Source organism: Panthera onca, chromosome C1 (assembly GCF_046562875.1).
Source record: "Panthera onca isolate mPanOnc1 chromosome C1, mPanOnc1 haplotype 2, whole genome shotgun sequence".
In the NCBI taxonomy this organism is placed as follows: Eukaryota; Metazoa; Chordata; class Mammalia; order Carnivora; family Felidae; genus Panthera; species Panthera onca.
The window spans coordinates 181773923-181794004 of NC_138346.1; the positions used below are offsets into that span (position 1 = coordinate 181773923).

The following is a 20082-nucleotide window of genomic DNA, read 5'->3' on the forward strand; positions in this document are numbered from 1 at the left end:
AGAAATTTTGGCACAGAGAAGTTAAGCAACTTGCTCAAGATCTGCAAATAAGTGTAAGATTATAGGTGTTTGGGGCTTTTTTTTTTTAAGTTTACTTATTTTGAGAGAGAGAGCACACATGTGGAGAAGGAACAGAGAGAGAGAGAGAGAGGGAGAGAGAGGGAGGGAGAGAGAAAGAGAGAGAGAGAATCCCAAGCAGGCTCCGCACCACCAGTGCAGATCCCTATGTGGGGCATGAACCCAAGAACCAGGGGACCATGCCCTGAACCAAAGTCAGATGCTTTAACCAACTGAGCCAACCAGGCACCCCTGTTTGGGGATTATTTTAACATTATACAGATTCATTATTTGGCTTTCTCTTTGTATTGCAATATTCTACATAGTGAAGCAATAATAGCCATGATGAAAATTCCTGCCCTACAAGAAATGTTATTCTAAGGTAAGCATATGTTAGCAAGGTGACATGGAAAGAACTGGAATTCAGATCTTTGTTTAAAGTCTGTTTCTGTAATCTATTAGATGAGGACCATGGACTCAAATTTTCTGATCTAAAGTTCCCTCATCATAAAATGGGGATGATATTTGCAGGATAGTTGTGAATTCTAGAGATAATATATCTGAAGTGCACAATAAATGAAATTTTCTTAGTTCCCCTGAAGCTTGAATGTAAAAAATTAAGCAAGATTTAACACCCAGTGATGAATTTAAGACATTCTTTTTTTCCTTCATTTTTTTCCCATTGGTATAATTTATTTACCGTTAGAAGAAAGACAGACACCAAGTTTAGGCGAATGTGGAATTGTTATTTGTACTAAAATGACATGGAATAGGTCTCTATATGAGGTGGATTTTGAGGGATTTCTTGGAGCGAAGGGATAAGTTTTTTTCCAAGCATACAGATAGCTCTGTTAGAAGGTCAGATTTGCAAAAGGAAGTTTCTTTAAAATATTGTATTGTATGTATGTATGTATGTATGTATGTATGTATGTTTATTCTTGAGAGGAGAGAGAGAGAGAGGAAAAGAACAAGCGGGGAAGGGGCAGAGAAAGAGGGGGACAGAGGATCTGAAGCAGGCTCTGTACTGATAACAGACTGCCAGATGTGGGGCTTGAACTCACAAACCATGAGACTGTGACCTGAGCTGAAGTCAGAAGCTTAACTGACTGAGCCACCCTGGTGTCCCTAAAACATTGTACTTTAAAATGAGGACAAGAATGTTTGAATTTTTCTTCTTTTCCAACAATTTGACTATTAACAATAATAAGAAAGAAACCATGTGGGAGTAATAGGCTAGATTGCACTTGCTTCAATTTCTCAGATTCTTCTTCCTTTCCAACTATCATAAAAGAAAGCTTTGTGTGAATTACCTGGTATAATTTTTTTCCTATATTGCCAAGTGTGTTACTTTTGTGGAAGCCCATACCGACCAGAAATTTTAGAATGATGCAGTCTGTTAAAAACGGCCTGTACTTTGGGGTGCCTGGGTGACTCAGTTGGTTAAGCATATGACTCTTGGTTTTGGATCAGGTCATGATCTCATGGTTTTGTGAGTTCCAGCCCCCATCTGGCTCTGTCCTGGCAGCATGTAGCCTGCTTGGGATTCTCTCTCTCTCTCTCTCTCTCTCTCTCTCTGCCCCTCCCCTGCTCGTTCTGCCTCTCTCTCTCTCTCTCTTTCAAAAAAATGGCCTGTACCTTGATCAATTTGTGAAATGAATATTTTTTAAAAAAGTAATTTTATGGTACCTGAAATCATCTATAGACAGAATCTTGAAATTTTAAAAAGCCTTAGAAATGAGAATAGTGTTTTCCATCTTTTGTTAGTACTTGGGCAAAATAGTTAAGTCTGTTTGCAAATTGGGGACAGTAACACCTACTTTTCAGGTGAGACTTAGAGATAGATTTGGAAAGTGCATAATGTGTTATACCCTACCCTCAAAGAAATGGTAGGTTATTTAGTATCTGCCTCTGTGTGTGTGTGTGTGTGTGTGTGTGTGTGTGTGTGTGCATGCGCATGGGTGTGTGTCTTTTCCTAAAGCTTACTAGTAAAATTGTCTTTTAAAGAAGAGGAAATCTAGATCTATAGTCCCTTATTTGGAGCTTTGGATGCAAATATATTTCAAAATTCAGATATTTTTTGGATTATGGAAAAGTAATACAGCATATGTACTGTTAATTATATAACATCCCCATGGGTATGGGAGAGTACCTTGTAATCAAACACATTAATATCACATTCACACTAAATGAATAAATTATAAATAGCTTCATGTCAGTTTAGGTTAAATTTTGTTGACAAATTAGTTTTGGCACCAAATTTATGGAAAAAATTGCCATTTTTAGAGATTTATGGATTTTGAAATTGTGGAAAAGGGAATGTGGATTTACATAGTTTTATCCCTTTTTAGAAATATTTTTAAAGCTTTGAATTATTTTTTGTCACCTGTATATTTTTCTGTAACATCAGCAAGTATATAGCTTTATTAAAGATCCTAAAAGTATAGTATTGGGACGGAAAACACATTTGGTTTCCGTGATGCTTATGTGCTTGTTTCTTCTAAGAAACTGATAATGTTGGAGATCTCTTGATGTTGCATTTGGCTTTAGTTTCAGTATCATTGCGCAATGTCACTTTCAATTAGAGATACTAGAAACCTATATGCATTAAGAAGGACAGAAGGATGTCTATATTTTGCATATGTATTTTTAATAGTCACAGCTTTGTCTTTGAGTCAAAGAATAGTACGATCATAATTGAGTTTCAGAATGTTTTTATTAATTGTTAAATTTCAGCACTGGAGTAGGTGTTAATTTTAGTATTAAGAAAAATTTTCATCCTTAGCTGGAATTGATTTTTCTGATTATAAAACATTATTCTAAGTGTGAAAGTTTGCAATAATTCATTGATGTTATTCACCATATGGGAATATGATCATTTTTACTTTTTGTATTTCACATTTATTTAATGGGACTCCTAAAAGAAATTTCTTTTTTTTTCAAACTCTAAAGAAAATAGTTTTTATTTGTCATATATATTTGAGAACTACTGATTGTGAACATTTGAGTCTCTAACCAGGCTTTCAAAATAATGTATTTGCATGTCAACTGAAGGAAAACAAAACAAGCAAACACAGAAAAACTCCTAGAATTTAATATAGGATTAAAAACCTTTATATGGGATTGGAAATTCCTAAATAAAGAACTTTCAACAATGTTATGGAAAAAAAATCTTTGAGTTTTGGTGGAAGAAATGGGAAAAAAACAATCTGCCATCATTTATAGTTTGCTGCATTTTATCAGGAGTTTTAGAAGTCACTAATTGTAGTATATTAATCTCTGTGTCATAGAGTTGTGGAAGAAATCACTATGTTGTGGACTGTGTTATTCATTTTTAGAATTATTCTTATAAAAATATATATTTAATACCTACTGTATGTCAGGCATTGTGGCAAACTTTGGAAATTCAGTGATGTATTTATACATAGTCCCTGCCTTCAAGGAGCTCCCATAATAGTAGAAGAAGAATAGAGCTAGAAAATTAGCATCCAGGCAATGGTAGAAGTTGTACACAGAATTCTGAGGCTAGATAATAGTTCTCTGACAGCTTGGAGATGGTGGTAGGAGTAGTTTAGTAACGCTTCTTGGAGGAAGAACACATGAATTGAGTCTTGGATGACAAGAAGGAATTAGCCCAGTGAATGTTGTAGGGCAGAGGGACTGGGAGTAGAGAGGAGGAAAGGAGGGCAGAGAGAGCAACATATGCCCAGGAAAGTTATGTGGTGGGAGAATGAAACTCATTCAGAATATTGCTGGTATTGCTCATCTATTAACAGAGCTAAAGACTGTATTTCTTTTTCTTTTTTTTTTTTTTTTTTTTTTGCTTCTATTGGCCCTTAAACATTTCTGGCGTGATAGATACCTCTTGATATGTTATGAAAAGATAATTCTTTCTCATGAAAATGCATGCTGTGTGCAGACACATGAAAATTTGAAAATAATTTCAAGAGATAATGTCCATCCCAGAAACCCAGGTTAAGATATCTTCTATTTGTTAGTAATAGAGGATTACATTTCAGTTAGTAATAGAGGTTGCAGTTAAGAATCTGAAATCTTCAAAGTAGGAATACTTTGGTGAAAGGGGTTGATTTAATGACATCTGTGCTAGGCAAAGCAAATGCTGGTTCCTAAATTATTTGGTCATCAGTTTATCTCATATTTTTAGCTCCTTATACTTTACTTCCTCATTTTGCCTCACAGTAGACCTGAAGAAAGACTCCAAGGTTACATAGATGTATTCATGACAGAGTAAGTGATTAGTTCAGGCTTATGTGGCTAGAGAGCAGGTCTGATTCCAAAGCCAAGATTCTTTCCATTTTTGCTCTCCTATGCAGAAAAAACATGTATAAGATTAGAGCTTACAGTGAGGGAAGTGTTAGTTTTTACCTTTATATTGAATGTTAGAGGTTAGGTGACTTAACCAGGGTCCCACAACCAGCAAGAAGAGGAGCCAGAACTATAACTTAAATTTCCTGATTTCCATTCGGCAAATAAGAATATACTGCCCTAAAATGAAGAGAGAAAAATAACCAGGTATTGTAGTAATGGGCTTTAAAACAAAGTTAGTTATTTCAGTAAGCCAATCTTTGGCATTTGTAGAGTACCTCCTTTGTTTTAGGCACTTTATGTATATCTTGTTTAATTCTCCCAAAATTCCTGCAAGGGGGTATAATTATCTCAGTTTTATATATGAGAAAATTGGGGTTCAGAAATACTAAGTGGTGAAGCTGAGGTTCTACAACCCATAAGTAGTAGAACTGGAACTGCAATCCAAGTCTGTCTGGCTCTGTGTCCATACTGATGGGACTACTCCACTCTGCTTCTTAGTAAGTTAAAATAACTTAAATTTTCTTTTGTTATTGAGGAAGAGGTAATGCATATCTCAATTTTCAGACAAATGTATGAAACAACAGTGCACATTTATTTCTAATTACTGTAGAAATATGGGGTTAATGAGGTTTCTCATCTTGGGCATCTCTATGTGCTCATTGAGTAAATTAGTGTTGAAGAGTAGGGACTAAAATAGCAATTAGTATATGCTTGCTACCTAGTAGGCATTCAATAAATATTTGTAGACCAAATGAGTGGAAACATTTTTTTATCCATAAATTTTAGGTTTAAATATTAGAACTTAGGCTATTGGAAGTTGAGGATGTTAACACAAATGAAGGGGAAAATGAAGAAACTTTTGACATTTTACAAACAAGATGTCCTAGTTGAATAGGGCTTAAACACAGTTGATATACTGTGGACGGAACAAGCTCATTAAAACCTCATTTGGGAAACTTCTGGGGAAGGTGACAGAGTAGGAGGATCTTAAGCTTACCTTGTCCCATTGATACAAGTAGATAACATGCACATGGGTGTAAATAACCCAGAAAACAACCTGAAGTCTGACAGAACAGACTCCTTGGAGCTAAGTGTAGAGAAGAGGCCATATCAAAGAAGATAGGAAAGGCAGAGACGTGATTGGGAGCTAAATGGATCTACAGGAGGAAAGAAGGGAAGGATGCTACAGGTGCAGAGAGGAGAAAGAAACAGATTCTCATATCATATTCCTGGGGTGGAGAACCTACATGAGGAAGATGAATCCCCATAACATTTGGCTTTGAAAACCAGAGAGGCCGAATTCATGAGTTCTTACAATCAGTGGGGCTTAACACCTTGAACTTTAAACATCAGTGGGCTCAGCTTTGAGAGAGCCAGGAGAGCTAGAGGAAACTGAATCCCTGCCCTTAAAATATATAAAAATAAACAGCTCCTTACAGATATAGCATAGAAGCAGCATTTTGAAAAAAATGCCTAGGGTATATAGGAGAGAGATTTGTTTAATAATCTCAGAGTGTGTGCTGAGGGGGCAGGGATTCCTGGGAGACTTCTCCAGGAACAAAGGAGCTGGTGGGTGCCATTTCTATCTCTGTCTCCCAGACTAGACACAGGGACCCTTCAGGAACCAGCATGGCACCATCACTCACTACCTAACTTGCTAATGGCATGCCCTGCCTGAGTTCTCCTGTGGTCACGCCTCCTCAAGGCAGGCCTTGGTTTCAGGTCTTCTCCCATAGAAGACCCGTGCAAACATTGCAAACACCATGTATACCACCACTTCCAACCTTGCCTTGGTCCCTGGTAGCTGGAGGTCCCCTCTCACAGTGGACTGTGGTACAGACCTTGCTAGCACAGGGTGCCCCACTGTTGTGTTCTCCTGCAGGCCTGCTCCCTCCAATACACTCTTGGCTGAAGCCCATCTAGAATGGTGCCACAAGCCTGGCAGTGTGCAAGAGCCTTGACAGTGACTCTTTCCCTGGGGAGAGGAGAAGATAACCACACACACCAATCTGACTGTGGCCCCGGCAGTGGGCTGGGGACAGATGTTTGGTCTTCTACCCATCAATGAAAGGTCCTCAGGGGACAACACAGGGAAAGTGACCTATAGTTTGGTTCTATTGCATCTCTGGCAAATGCCTGGTCTGATTCAACTCAAGCCTAAGATGGCCCCAGATTGGCTCACTAACACAAGGACCAAACACTGCCTACAAAAGTCAAAGAAAGCCATGCAAATGACTGGACTGAAGGCAAATGCAGCTCAGCCACAATAGCCGGGCACATGCAGTAGACATAGGAGACAACCTTGAGCACCAGATTCTAGTGAACAGGGGATATTGGATTTCAGGGCACTGTAATGCCTTTCATAAGGCCAGTACTTTCAAGAACAGGAGACATAACTTAACTTTTCTAACACATAGAAACAGACATAGAGAGTTAGACAAAATGAAGAGACAGAAGAATGTGTCCTAAATGAAAGAATAGGACAAAATCACAGCAAGAGACGTAAACGAAATGGAGATAAGTAATATGCCTGATATAGAATTTAAACTAATGGTCATAAAGATACTACTGGATTTGAGAAGAGTGGAGGAGTTAAGTGAGACCCTTAACAAAGAGATAGAAAACATAGAAAAAAACCAATTAGAGATGCAGGGCTCAATAACCGAAATTAACAGTAACACTAGAAGGAGTAAATAGTAGACTAGAGAAGGCAGAAGAATGGGTCAGCAACCTGGATGACAGGGTTTTGGAAAGCAGCAGTCAAGCTCAACAAGAGAGAGAAAAAAATAACAAAAATGAAAATAGACTCCAGAAACTCAGTAACACCATCAAGCGTAATTAATACGTGCATTATAGGGATTCCAAAAAGAGAAGAGAGAAATGGGGCAGAACATTTATTTGAAGAAATAATAACTGAAAAAGTCCCAAATCTGGGTAAGGAAACAGAAATTCAGATCCAGGAGGCACAGAGGGCTACAAACAAAATCAGCCCAAGGATGTCCATGTTGAGACATATAGTAATTAAAACAGGAAAAAGTATTGATAAATAGAGAATTTTAAAAGCATTAAGAGAAAAGAAAAGTGTTACATACAAGAAAATCCCATAAGGCTATCAGCTGATTTTTTGGCAGAAACTTTGCAGGCCAGGAGGGAGTGGCATGACATTGCAAGCGCTAAAAGAAAAAACCTGTAACCAAGAATACTCTCTCCATCAAGATTATAATTCTGAATAGGAGAGATAAAGAGTTTCCTAGACAAACAAAACTTAAAAGAAATTAATCACCACTAAACCATCTCTACAAAAAAAGTTAAAGAGGACTCTTTGAGTGGAAAGGAAAGAAAGACCAGGGGTAAGCAAAGGAAAGGAATGGAAAGTAGGAGTAAGAAAAGTAGGAAGCTCAAAGGCAGTAAAAATAAGTTTAGCTATAAAAATCAGTCAAGGGATTCACAAAATAAAAAGATGTAAAGTATCTGACACCATATACCTAAAACATGAGGGGGGAAAGGAGTAAAGAATGTGTTCAAATGTAAGCGACTATCAACTTAATGTAGATTGCTATATGCAGAAGATGTCATATGCAAATATAATGGTAACCACAAATCAAAGTCCAGTAATAGATATGCAAAGCATGAAGAGAAAGGAATCCAAGTGTATCACTAAAGAAAACCACCAAACTGTAGGATGAAAGAACAAGAGAACAAAGAAACAGAGAACTACAAACACAAATGCAGAACAAATAACAAAGTGGTAATAAGTTACATACCTATCTATAATTCCTTTGAATGTAAATGGACTAAATGCTCCAGTCAAAAGCCATAGGGTGATGAAATGGAGAAAAAAGCAAGACCCATCATGTGTTGCCCATAAGAGACTCACTTTAGATCTAAAGACACATGTAGATTGAAAGTGAAGGAATGGAGAAGCATTTATCATACAAATGGAAGTGAAAACAAAGCTGAGGTAGCAATACTTATATCAGAGCGAAGACTGTAACGAGACAAAGAAGGACACTACATAATCATAAAGGGAACAATCTAAGAAGAAGATAGAACAATTGTAAATACATATGCACCCATTATGGAAGCACACAAATGCATAAGACAGCTAATAACAAACATAAAAGAAGTAATAAATAGTGATACAATAATAGTAGGGACTTTCATACACCACTTACATCAATGGATAGATCATCCAAACAGAATCAAAAAGGAAACAGTGGCTTTGAATGACACATTGGACCAGATGGATCTAACAGATATATTCAGAACATGCCATCCAAAAACAGCAGATACACATTCTTTTCATGTGCACACGGAACATTCTCCAAAATAGATCACATATTAGTCCACAAAACAAGTCTCAACAAATTCAAAAAGATTGAAATCATACAGTGCATCTTTTCTGACCACAACACCGTGAATCTAGAAATCAATCACAAGAAAAAAGTCTGGAAAGAACACAAATACATGGAGGTTAAATAGCATGCTCCTAAACAATAAATTGGTCAACCAAGAAATCCAAGAAACAAAAAAATTCATGGAGACAAATGAAAATGAAAACACAGTACTCCAAAATCTTTGGAATGCAGCAAAAGTGGTTCTAAGGGAATTTTATAGCAATACAGTCCTACCCCAAGAAACAGGAAAAATCTCAAATAAACAACCTAACCTTACACATGAGCATCTAGAAGAAGACCAAACAAAACCCAAATCCAGCAGAAGGAATAAATGATATAGAAACTAAAAAACAGAACATCAATGAAACCAGAAACTGCTTTTTGAAAAGAACAAAATTGATAAGCCTTTAGCTGGACTCATCCCCCCTCCCTGAAAAATGAGGACTCAATAAACAAAACAGGAGGGGCGTCTGGGTGACTCAGTTGGTTAAGTGCTAGACTTTGGCACAGGTTGTGACCTTGCACTTAGTGAGTTTGAGTCCTGCATTGGGCTCTGTGTGGACAACTCAGAGCCTGGAGCCTGTTTCAGATTCTTTCTCCCTCTCACTCGGCCACTCCCCAGCTCACTCTCTCTCTCTCAAAAATAAATAAAACATTAAATTAAAAAAATAAAACAGGAAATGGAAGAGAAATAACAACTGACACCACAGAAATACAGATTATAAAAGAATACTATGAAAAACTATATGCCAACAAGTTGGGCAACCTAGAAGAAATGGATAAAATCCCAGAAATGTATAACCTCCCAAAACTGAATCAGGAAGAAATAGAAAATTTGAACAGACTGATAACCAGCTATAAAATGGAATCAGTAATCAAAAAACTCCCAACAAACAGAAGTCCAGGACCAGTAGCCTTCACAGGCGAATTTTACCAAACATTTAAAGAGTTAATACCTATTCTTCTCAAACTATTCCGAGAAATACAAGAGGAGGGAAATCTTCCAAATTCATTCTGTGACGCCAGCATTACTCTGATACCAAAACCAGAAAAAGACAGGACAAAAAAAGAGAACTAGAGGCCAATATCTCTTATGAACATAGATGCAAAAATTCTGAACAAAATATTAGCAAATTGAATCCAACAATATATTAAAAACTCATTCACCATGATCAAGAGGCATTTATTCCTGGGATGCAAGGGTGTTTCATTATTCACAAATCAATCAATGTGATGATTGATCACATCAATAAGAGAAAGGATAAAAACCATATGATCATTTCAGTAGATGTAGAAAAAGCATTTGACAAAGTATAACATTCATTTATGATAAAAACCCTCAACAAAGTAGGTTTTGAGGGAATATAACTCAATATAATAAAGGCCTTATATGAAAAACTCAGTTAACGTCATACTCGGGAAAATCGGAGAGCTTTCCTCCTAAGGTCAGGAACAAGACAAGGATATATACTCTCACCATTTTTATTCAACATAGTGCTGGAAGTCCCACACTCAGCAGTCAGACAAGAGAGAGAAATAAAAGTCATCCAAATTGTTAAGGAGGAAGTAAAACTTGCACTGTTTGCAGATGACATGATACTGTATATAGAAAACCCTAACGACTCCACCAAAAAACTATGAGAACTGACAAATAGATTCAATAAGGTCACAGGATAGAAAATCAATGTACAGAAATCTGTTGCATTCCTATACACTAAGCAGGAAGAGAAATTAAGAAAGAAATCCTGGGGCGCCTGGGTGGCTCAGTCGGTTGAGTGTCCGACTTCAGTTCAGGTCATGATCTCACCGCTCATGAGTTCAAACCCTGCGTGGGGCTCTGTGCTGACAGCTCAGCACCTGCAGTCTGCTTCAGATTCTCTGTTTCCCTCTCTCTCTGCCCCTCCCCTGCTCACGCTCTCTCCTTCAAGATAAATAAACATAAAAAAAAGAGAAAGAAATCCCTTTTACATTTGCACTAAAAATAATAAAATATTACGAGTAAACAAAAGAGGGGAAAGACCTATGCTCTGAAAAATATAGAACATTGATGAAAGAATTTGAAGATGACACAAATGGAAAGATATTCCATGCTCATGGATTAGAAGAACAAATATTGTTAAAATGTCTATACTACCCAAGGCAATTTATAGATTTAATGCAATCTCTATGAAAAGACTAACAGCATTATTCACAGAACTAGAACCAACAATCCAAAATTTGTGTGGAACCACATAAGACTCTGAATAGACAAAGCAATCTTGAAAAAGGAAAACTGGATGTGTCACAGTCTCCAATATTAAGGTATAGTAGTACAAAGCTATAGTAATCAAAACAGTTGTGGTACTGGCACAAAAATAGATACATAGATCAATGGAGCAGAATAGAAAGCCCAGATATAAACCCATGATTATATCGTCAACTAATTTTTGACAGAGTGACAAGAATATGCAATGGGAAAAAGATAGTCTCTTCAACACATGCTGTTTGGAAAACTTGACAGCAACATGCAAAACAATGAATCTGGACCACTTTCTCACACCATACACAAAATAAACAATATGGATTAAAGTCATAAATGTGAGACATGAAACCATAGAAATCCTAGAAGAGAACACTAGCAGTACTTTCTCTGACATCAACCATAGCAACATCTTTCTAGATATGCCTCCTTAGGTAAGGGAAGCAAAAGCAAAAATAAATTATTGGGACTACATCAAAATAAAAAGCTTGTGAACAGCCACAAAACTAAAAGACAACTTACTGAATAGGGGAAGATATTTGCATTGTCATTTATATGTCATATCTAATAAAAGTTTAGTATCCAAAATACATAACTGATACAACTCAACACCAAAAAAACAAACAAAAAAGGGTAGATGTCATAAACACTTTTCCAAAGAAGATGTACAGATGGCCAACAGACATATATGAGAAGATGCTCAATATCACTCATCATCAGGGAATGCAAATGAAAACCACAGGGAGATAATCACCTCACACCTGTCAGAATGGCTAAAATAAAAAAACAAGAAACAACAAGTGATGGCAAGGATGTGGAGATAAAGGAACCATTGTGCACTTTTGGTGGGAATGCAAACTGGTGTAGCTACTGTGGAAAACAGCATAGATTTTCCTTAAAAAATTAAAAACACAACTATCATATGATTCAGTAATTCCACTACTGGGTACTTACCCACGTAATAAAAAAAAAAAAACTAATTTGAAGAGCTATAGTGCCCTTGTGTTTATTGCAGTAAATTATTTATAATAGCCAAGGTATGGAAGCAGCAACCCAAGTGTCCATCAATAGATGAACACATAAAGAGTATGTGCAAAAAATATATATGTGTGTGTATATATGAATATATGTAATATTACTCAGCTATAAAAAAGAATGAAGTCTTGCTATTTACAACAACATGGATGGATCTAGAGGATATGTTGCTAAGTGAAATAAGTCAGTCTGGGAAAGACAAATATATGATTTCAATCATATTTGGTTTTATGAAACAAAACAGTTGAACAAGGAAAAAAAGAAAGCAAAAAACAGACTCTTAACAACACAGAAGAATTTGATGGTTACCAGAGGGGAGGTGGGTAGGGGGATGGGTGAAATAGGTGAAGGGGATTAAGAGTTCACTTACTGTGATGAGCACGGAGTAATGTATAGAGTTGTTGCTTTACTCTATTGTACACCTGAAACTAATATGACACAGTATGTTATCTATACTGGAATTAAAATAAAAGAAAAAACCCTAAAACCTTGGAGGTGTCTGTGTCTTTATGCAACATATGTAGTAAATAGAGTATAGGTTTTGGAATTAACCAGATACTATTTAAAATTTTAACTCTACTCCCTAATTGTAATAGTGTTTCTTAGAGCCTCAGTTTTTTTCATCTTTAAAATGGTGATGCTAATCCTTTACTCATTAGAGTTGTGAGGGTATATGTAATAATACCTCTGATAGAGTAGAGATCCTTTTAACCTACTCGCTGGATTAATTGATGCTTTCCATTTTCATGAGATATGCAGCTTCATACATGTTTAAAGAGCCTTTCTCATCTACTGGGAAAGTGCAATGTATTGATGGTACATGAGTCCTGGTGTCATAAATACATTATGAAAAACTTAAAATATATATTTTTTAATGATTATTTATTTATTTTGAGGGAGAGGCACAGAGCTTGAGCGGAGGAGGGACAGAGAGAGAGAAACACAGAATTGGAAGCAGGCTCCAGGCTCCGAGCTGTCAACACAGAGCCTGATGTGGGGCTCGAACCCACAGACCGTGAGATCATGACCTGAGCTGAAGTCAGATGCTCAACCGACTGAGCCACCCAGGCACCCCAAACTTAAAATGATTTTAATTAAAATTGGAAATATCTTTCAAAGTAGTAATACTCTAATTTTTCATCTTAATAATGTCATTATCAGTGTACTACCACAGGAATAGTAATGCTTATGAGAAATGCTGGTTTAATTTTTGCAGCTTGATAAAAATTGTTGTAAATGTTTTGAATTTTCTTTAAAATGTTTTTAAGTTTTTATTTATTTATTTTGAGGGAGAGAGAGCATGTGCGTGCGCACACACACGTAAGCTGGGACAGAGAGGGAGAGAGAGAATCCCAAGCAGGCTTACACTGTCAGCATGGAGCCCGACTCAGACAATTCTTTTCAGTGGGGTCTTTGTCTGGTTTTGGAATCAAGGAATGCTGGCCTCATAGAATGAGTTTGGAACTTTTACTTCCATTTCTATTTTTTGGAACAGCTTCCAAAGAATAGGTATTAAGTCTTTTTTAAATGTTTGGTAGAATTCCCCTGGAAAGCCATCCAGCCCTGGACTCTTGTTTATTGGGAGATTTTTTGATTACTGATTCAATTTCTTTACTGGTTAGGGTCTGTTCAGATTTTGTATTTCTTCCTGTTTCAGTTTTGGTAGTTTATATGTTTCTAGGAATTTGTCCATTTCTTTCAGATTGCCCAATTTGTTGGCATATAATTGCTCATAATATTCTCTTATTATTGTTTTTATTTATGTAGTGTTTGTTGTGATCTCTTTCATTCATGATTTTATTTATTTAGGTCCTTTCCTTTTTCTTTTTCATCAACTGACTAGGCGTTTATCAATTTTGTTAATTCTTTCAAAGAACCAGCTTCTGGTTTCATTGACCTGTTCTGGTTTTTTGTGTTTTTTTTTTACTTCAATATCATTGATTTCTGCTCTAATCTTTATTATTTCCCTTCTTCTGATGGTTTTGGACTTTATTTGCTGTTCTTTTTTCCATCTCCTTTAGGTGTAAGGTTAGGTTGTGTATTTGAGACATTTCTTCCTTCTTTAGGAAGGCCTGGATTGCTATATACTTTCCTTTTATGACCACCTTTGCTGCATCCCAGAGGTTTTGGACTGTTCTGTTTTCATTTCCATTGGCTTCCATGTACTTTTTAATTTCCTCTTTGATTTCTTGATTAAACCATTTGTTCTTTAGTAGGGTTCTTTAATCTCCAAGTACTCTTGGTCTTTCCAAGTTTTTTCTTGAGGTTGATTTCAAGTTTTGTAGCATTATGACCTGAAAATATGCATGGTATGATATAGATCTTTTTGTACTCGTTGAAGGCTGATTTGTGACCCAGTATGTGAAACAAATTATGGAAAAAGCCCAAATGTCCGTCGACTGATATATGGATAAAGAAGATGTGGTGTATATGTGTGTGTGTATATATATATATGTATATATATATATATACACACACAATATTACTTGGTGATCAAAAAGAATGAAATCTTGCCATTTGTAATAATGTGGATGGAACTAGAATGTATTATGCTAAGTGAAATAAATCCATCAGAGAAAGATAAATATCACATGATTTCACTCATATGTGGAATTTAAGAGACAAAACAGATGAACATTTCACTCATATGTGGAATTTAAGAGACAAAACAGGTGAACATAGGGGAAGAGAAGCAAAAATAAGATAAAAACAGAGAGGGAGGAAAGCCATAAGAGACTCTTACAGAGAACAACCTGAGGGTTGCTGGAAGTGTGTTGGTTGGGGACATGGGCTAAATGGGTGATGGGCATTAAGGAGGGCACTTGTTGGGATGAGCACTGGGTGTTATATGTAAGTGATGAATAACTAAATTCTACTCCTGAAACCATTATAACACTATATGTTACCAACTTGGATTTAAATAAAACTAAAAAAAAAAAAAAAAAAAAAAAAGAGTTGGACATGTAACCAACTGAGCCACCCAGGTGCCCCGTGAATTTTCTTATAAAAGACTTGAAAGGGCTCATCTAATTTTAGGTTTATCAGTATTATGGGGCCTTTGACTTAAAGATCAGCATCACCTGGGGCACCTGGTGGTTCAGTCCATTGAGCATACAACTCTTGATTGCAGCTCGGGTCATGATCCCAGGGTTATGAGATGAGCCCCACTTTGGGCTCCACACTGAGCATGAATCTTGCTTTGAATTCTGTCACTCTTATTCTGCCCCTCTTACCTGCTTGCACTCTTTCTCTCTCTTTCTAAAATAAAAATTAAAAAAAAAAAAGATCAGCATCACTCATTTTATGGAACTGGATGAAGAATAAAATGATTAAATAAAGGAGTTGGATAATTTTTATTCTTTTCCCTGAGGAGCCTACATCTTTTATTTCAATTTAATATAAATTATATGTAGGCAAAGATTCAACTTTATGAAAGCAACTTTTCCATATATTCTGAGGAGGGAATTATGATATTTTTATTAATTCCTAGAAGTTGATTTAATAAGGTCCTAAGAGAGAGGAATTTTCTTTCCTTTGTATCAGCATTTACTAGAGTTGGGACTAGTTTTAAGTTGTGTCGTACTGATCATATCTTTTTTTTTACCATGAGGAGATTTTTACATTGTGAGTAGATTAGTATTAGTATTTTTTAATTTATTGAATTTCTTCAATTAAGGAACTCCATAGATAATTGAAATATTTTATATATTTTTAATTGAAATCTGGTATGAAAGTGGTATATTTTAAGACAATGGGTGCTGTAACTAATTAGTGAACTAGATTATCCTAGGGGTCAAATTGTTTTTGGTGGGGGAGTGGAGGGAGAAACTTTGCTTTGTCATTTGTGTATCTTTACATTCCAAGTTGTTTGAAATTGGCAAAAAGCTGTCTTCAATAAAGTTTATATCTAAGTGCAGTGTCACCCTGATGAAAATGAAGTAAGTAAAATTTTCTTCAGATACCTAATTTTAATGCCATTTCTCATTTAGGTTATCAAAAGTTGCCGACCACCCTTGAAAACATACTACACAGTTAAAACTAAGAAAGAATTTTCTTGTTATTACAGTAACAAAAGAATATTTATCCTTTTCCTGTCTGTTCAGAGAAATACATTCTTTGAAAGTTTAGCATTCAGTCAAACTAATTTTCAAAAACAGGGTTAAATATTGTCAGGGGAATAGATGAATTCCTTTTGTTTCTGTCCTAGCAAGCTAAATGTTCTTATATTGCTGATTATAATTTTTTCAAGCTTTTTAATCTTTTTATGTTCTAATCCATTCTCTTTTTTAAAAAAATTTAAGTTTATTTATTTATTTTTGAGAGAGGGAGAAAGGGAAGGTGAGGGAGAGAGAGAAAGAGAGAGAGAGAGAGAGAGAGCAAGCACACAGGAGGGGCAGAGAGAGAGGGAGAGAGAGAATTCCATGGGGCTCAAACTCATGAACTACGAGATCATGACCTGAGACCAAGAGTTGGATGCTCAACCGACTGAGCCACCCAGGTGCCCCCATTCTCTTTTTAAAGAAATAGTAAAATCTGTAAACTTTTCATCTTTAGCTTTTCTGATTTTCCTGCTCAGTCTCTGCCTATCCCTGGCTTGTTCCAGTTAAGTAGAAGAGATTTTCCTACTGAATAAATCCTAGATCTTTGGATCCTCCCTTTATTCCATTTAAAAAAAAAATTTTTTTTTAACGTTTATTTATTTTTGAGACAGGGAGAGACAGAGCATGAATGGGGGAGGGGCAGAGAGAGAGGGAGACACAGAATTGGAAGCAGGCTCCAGGCTCTGAGCCATCAGCCCAGAGCCCGACGCGGGGCTCGAACTCACGGACCGCGAGATCGTGACCTGAGCCGAAGTCGGCCGCCCAACCGACTGAGCCACCCAGGCGCCCCTATTCCATTTTTTTAAAAATCATTCTCTCTCTTTTTTTGTAATGAGCTGTCTGGCAGGGCAATAGAAGTCTCTTTTTAGGTATTTCAGGTGAAATGGATGTGCTGCATACTATTGCCTACTACTCTGACTGTTGTGAATATTCAGTCCTAAAAAGAAATGGGCTAAGAAATATAATAAAATTCTTATGTGTATAGGATTCCTAAAAATCAAAGTTGACTTGAATACTGCAAAGTTGTAAAAATGATAAATCAGGGCTTAAAATCCATTTTCTGTTGGGGAAAACTGCTTCTGATGAAAAGTAAAAATAATCCTTGGATACTTCAGAGAATCTCCACATTTCTTTTTTTTAATTTTAAAAATTTTTAATGTTTATTTTTGAGAGAGAGCGGCAGAGTGTGAGCAGGGGGAGGGACAGAGACAGGGAGACACAGAATTTGAAACAGACTCCAGGCTCTGAGCTGTCAGCACAGAGCTCAGTGTGAAGCTGGAACTCACAAATTGTGAGATCATGACCTGAAGTTGGACGCTTAACCAACTGAGCCACCCAGTCCCCCCTAGAATTTCCACATTTCTTAATTCTGAAGCTGTCTTTCTCTCTACTTCGCAAGTTTTAATTATTAATTTTTGAAAAAGTGCAAATAGTTATGTGGAATTTAAATAAACATAATTATTTCACATTTTTGAAGTTATATATAGCTTTACTTGAACCATACTTACTACATTATTACTTATAGTCAGGGTTTTTGTGTATATCTTTCCTGCTTTCCCAATTTTGTACATTTTCCTTTACAAGACTATAAGCAAATTTATTTCAGGCACAAAAGACTTTCATGAGTGGAATGTCTGGATTTGTGAGCTTAAGTTCCTAAATTCCTCCACAGTGACTTTCTTGGGTCTTGGAGTTATAACTTTAATTATTATTTTTAATTATAATAAGGTTCTAAAATTTAAATTTGGCTTTTATACCAAAAGAAGGAGCATAAGAAACTTGAGGCTCTTACCTTACCTATAACGGAACTCTATTTAAACTAAAAGGTGTTAGCATTTAAAGTGAAAGGCCTCTGGTGGTCTTTTCTGTCTCTTACACACCAGTCCTCCATAGTTAATTTCTCAGTGGACAATCTCTATGGGCATGTGTCAGAACTAGGACAGACTTAAGGGCTCACATAAATGTGAGGAAATCAGTACAGTTCTTAGATTGACTTAGGAGTATTAGTATCTTTTCATAGATTGGACATTTATTTTTGGTTCATTTGACTCATCTACTCAAACTGAAGCTCGTGATGATTCTTTCAAATAAATTTACCAGAGACTTGTTTAGTGGAGCCTTTTTTTGGGATGAGAGAGAGGAATAAATGACAACTACTCACAATTTACCTTCAATAATTTATTTACACAACAGGAACATCAAAGATGGCAATGAATTACATGAAGTCTTCTCTCATTTTAATGGCTATGAACAAAATACATTCTTACTGTCAGGACAGAGCTGGAATATATCTCCCTTCATTTCATTATACCATAATTAAGTTTTGTTTAGACCAGTAGTTGCAAACTTGGCAGCACATGGGATGGATCAAGCTATTAGATATATTTTGTTGGGATCATGAGGCATATGAGCAAGGAATTAATTAGATTCAATTGGTTGTTAATTGTTTAACAATAGGGAGATTTCAGGGCTCCTGGGTTGCTCAGTCAGTTGAGTGACGGATTCTTGATTTCAGCTTGGATCATGCTCTCATGGTTCATGGGTTTGACAGTGTGGAGCCTGCTTGAGATTCTCTCTCTCTGTCTCCCTCTCTCTGCCCCTCCTGTGTGCTCTCCCTGTTGCAAAATAAACTTAAAAAAAAATCTGCCCTTTACTATTAAAAAATGTGGAAGTTTGATATAAAAGTATGAATTTCTGGCTTCTCTTAAAAATTCAGGAGAGTTGGCAAAACTGGGCCTATATTGATGTATGTTCACTGTTAGCTGGAGCTGAGTAGCTGGTGCCACCCTTAGAAGGGGGCAAAGGCTTTCTGGTATTACATGGTCCCCATTGCTCACTATTTTCTCCTTATTCTCTGTCTACTTCACTCATTTGGCATTATCTGCATAGTTCATAAATTTTGTAACCCCCACTTTAGATCATCTTTGTGAATGTGTTTATATTTATGTATTTTTTTCTTTCTGATAGGCTAAGTTGAAAAAACCCACCAAGAGAGGTAAGTTTATGTTCTCCCACCTTCTATCCTCATAGAGGATAGTCTTCTAGACTAGCAGGGTTTTACTTGGTCACAAAATCTTATAGGGTCAGCATATCTGTAATGCTACTACTTAGATAGTTTTCCTGTATCATTAGGTAATTTGAATTATGTGGCTGGTTCTTAACTCCATTTAAAATAACCTTTGTAGGGGCACCTGGGTGGCTCAGTCGGTTGAGCGTCCGACTTCGGCTCAGGTCATGATCTCGCAGTCTGTGAGTTGGAGCCCCGCGTTGGGCTCTGTGCTACAGCTCAGAGCCTGGAGCCTGCTTTGGATTCTGTGTCTCCCTCTCTCTCTGCCCCTCCCCCATTCATGCTCTGTCTCTCTGTGTCTCAGCAATAAATAAACATAACAATTAAAAAATAAATAGGGGCACCCGAGTGGCTCAGTCAGTTAAGCAGCCAACTCTTGGTTTCGGCTGGGGTCATGGTCTCCCGGATTCATGGGTTTGAGCCCCGCATCGGGCTCTGCGCTACCAGTGCGGAGCCTGCTTGGGATTCTCTCTCTCTCCCTCTCTCTCTCTGCCCCTCCCCCACTCTTACTGTCTCTGTCTCTCTGAAAATAAATGAATAAACTTTTAAAAAAATTAAAAAAAAAAAAAAAAAGGGGCGCCTGGGTGGCTCAGTCGGTTAAGCGTCCGACTTCAGCTCGGGTCACGATCTCGCGGTCTGTGAGTTCGAGCCCCGCGTCGGGCTCTGGGCTGATGGCTCGGAGCCTGGAGCCTGCTTCCGATTCTGTGTCTCCCTCTCTCTCTGCCCCTCCCCTGTTCATGCTCTATCTCTCTCTGTCTCAAAAATAAATAAAACATTAAAAAAAAAATTAAAAAAATAAATAAAATAACCTTGTATTATGGAAAATTTCAAACCTATACAGAAGTAGAAAGGATAATATAA

General features: G+C 36.8%; 1 protein-coding gene across 8 annotated transcripts in view; it reads left to right on the plus strand.

The window, feature by feature from the left end:
- Positions 1 to 20082, plus strand: part of LOC132670999 (BEN domain-containing protein 5) — a 1465258-nt gene that overhangs the window by 3383 nt on the left and 1441793 nt on the right. Inside the window, exon 2 of one of the 8 annotated variants that reach the window (XM_078451926.1) lies at positions 19122 to 19149. The exons of the other annotated variants lie outside the window; for them this stretch is intronic. The gene's annotated coding sequence lies outside the window, so the exon portion shown is untranslated. The remainder of the gene's footprint in view (positions 1 to 19121; positions 19150 to 20082) is intronic. 8 annotated transcript variants of the gene reach the window in all.